Source organism: Apium graveolens, chromosome 6 (genome assembly GCF_009905375.1).
Source record: "Apium graveolens cultivar Ventura chromosome 6, ASM990537v1, whole genome shotgun sequence".
Classification (NCBI taxonomy): domain Eukaryota; kingdom Viridiplantae; phylum Streptophyta; class Magnoliopsida; order Apiales; family Apiaceae; genus Apium; species Apium graveolens.
Window position 1 is genome coordinate 274,658,970 of NC_133652.1, and position 2,890 is coordinate 274,661,859.

Genomic DNA, 2,890 nt, shown 5'->3' on the forward strand with positions numbered 1-2,890 from the left:
ACACTTAAAAATAGAATTTACTTGAATGCCTGCAAGGCTGCAAAGATAGAAGTTGAATCCAGTGGGATGAGAATCAACCACAGTCCCTGTAATTTAGTATAACAGAAAATAAAACTGAATAAATATCCTGAAATGCATAAAAAAATTTAAAGATGAAACAGATGAATAGAGGAGATATAATGATATCAACAACAAAACAATGCCAGGAGTACTACGCCCAATAGGGGTTCCGTAGTCAGACAGTTGCAATCTAAAAGTGCATCAGGTGTATGTTTAGATAAAGAAGTAATTATATATAGAAGTGAGTAAATATTACCTTTTCAAATCTGTTTTTAAGTTCAAAAGTCCAGTTTCCCATAGCACAAATGTGAATACTTAAATAGTCATCTCCGGATGTAGAAGTAATTAAAAAAGGATGCTTGTTTTTATTCCATCAATGTGGTTCATCAGAAAAGAAATATTTTATGGAACAAATATGTGAATGAAAATATGTGAGTGTTTAACTAAATGATGATAGCGATTAACTTACCATTTGTAGTTTGATAAATCTGGGCACTTAATTACCGTAAAACATGCAAGCATGGTCTTAACTAATTAATTAATTACATCACAATTGCATTATAATACGCAATCACATAATAATCGATATTAATGGTCTTAACTAATATAATAAAGAACAAGAGAATAGAAATTTCAGAGCCATCCTCAAGTACTTTTCGCCATTCCTATCCTGTTGGTTGCATCAAAACATGGTCATATTATAATGTTAGGCATAACTACAAGTAAAAAGTACAAGTACAATGCTAGGATGAATAGGACAATATATAATGGTAAAATGGATTACCGTAAAATCACAACAGTGAAGGCATTAAGTGTAGTAGTATACACCAATGACCAACCTTATGCAGAACAATATCGAAAGGACCTTGTTCATACAAATTCCTGCTTTGGTCGATTGCAACAAATACTATACCCTTCTTCCTGAAAACAATAAAAAGGCACTTATTTAGCATCTAAAGTAGGCACTTATTTAGCATCTAAACTCTAAGCAAACCTTATCTGAAAAATTAGATAGTTTAAATAAAAATTAAAAATTCCCTAAGCTTCTTTTCTTTTTGCCAAAAGTAATGACCTAAGTTCTGACAGCTATTCAGTCACAGGAATAAAAAAAATCATAACAGAAATGCAAAAGAACAGTATAAATGACAGAACAATAGAGCACAATGAGATCCAGCAAGTAAATGTTTAAATTCCATTAATTAGTGTAAAATTGTTCATTCCAAAGCAAAGAATTACAGAAGACACAATTGACCCATGTGTCAGAAACACGTCCAAGACATCATATAACATCAAAGCAACCAGCGGGATATGTGTCAAGCACTATAATTTAGCATTACCCATGGAGGAGAGAGAACTCTACCCTTTACAGAGGTTAGCTTGTCATTAGTTTTAATTCTGAACTCCTTTGAATAAGGATCATTAGCATATGCAAGGTTCCAGTTACTTTTCTCTTATTAAGAATAGCAAAAAATGATAACAACATATCTAGTAACCTCGCTATTGAGATGCAATATTTACCATCAGCATAACCTTCCCTTTGTATAGCCGATGTCTGCATCATTTTCTTTAGCATCCAGGAATAATATTCATATGCAGAGACCTATAGTATATCTTGTAACACCGACATAAAAGACACTGACTATGATGACAACAATGACAATAATATAGTTTAGCAAACACAAACATGTAATAATATATCTTACACAAAAAAATTCCCATTCTTACAAACACAATCAAACAAATAGAGCATATAAACGTAAAAGCTTAGAAACACTAACTAACAACAAAAGTTCCCAATTTAAAACCTCGGACATAATCACAATCAAAGCCCTAATTTTAAAATCCGACTTAATCAAAATCGAAGCCTAAATTTTAGAATTTGACTTAAAAAAATCTTCAATTAAAAGGTATATAAATCTATAATAAGATTTAAAAATCACCACTAATTAATAATATAAACCTTAATTAAAACACCCCTTTGAATTTATCAACAATTAAAATCGATTTGAGAAAGAAACTCGATTCTCGAGTTCAGATTTGTACCTTCGACCCTGATTGTGCTTAGAGGAATCCCCGAGCTTAAATATTTAGATCTAGATTTAGCTTGAATCTTTTAACTCCATCTCTTTCTCCTGCATTTTTTGCCTGTCATATGGTGCGTCTCTCGTGTGTGTTGTGTATTTTTGTTTTTGTTTTTGTTTTCTTATTTGTGCTTAGCCCGACAAAACTTTTAACTCAAATAATTTGAAGCGCGCTAATATTTTTGGGCCCAAATTTTAGACATACCGTAACGTCTTAAATTTTTTATTGCAATAGAATATTAATTTTCAACTCATTCCATTTTTTGCACTTATTTGCAAAGTTTTTAAAAGTCCTTGCAATACATAAAATATAAACTCTCATTTGCAACATTTTTTGACAGGTTTTTAAATATGTGCTTGCAATAGCCAATCTATGGTGTAGTGGCACCATAAAGTGACATTTCTCCCAATTGAGAACTAAATTGGTTTCAACACACCTCTTGAGAACAAGTCCGAGATTTTGCAAGCATTCATCAAAAGAATCGCCGAAGACTGAGAAGTCATTCATGAACACTTCCACATTCTGGCCAATCATGTCAGGAAAGATGGTCATCATACATCGTTGAAATGTGGTTGGTGCACCACACAGACCAAAAGAAACTCATCTAAAGGCGAACGTACCAAATGGACAAGTGAAGGTAGTTTTCTCCTGATCTTCTGGAGCGATACAAATCTGATTATAACCCGAATAACCATCCAGAAGACAATAGTACTCATGACCAGCCAACCTGTCAAACATCTGATCAATG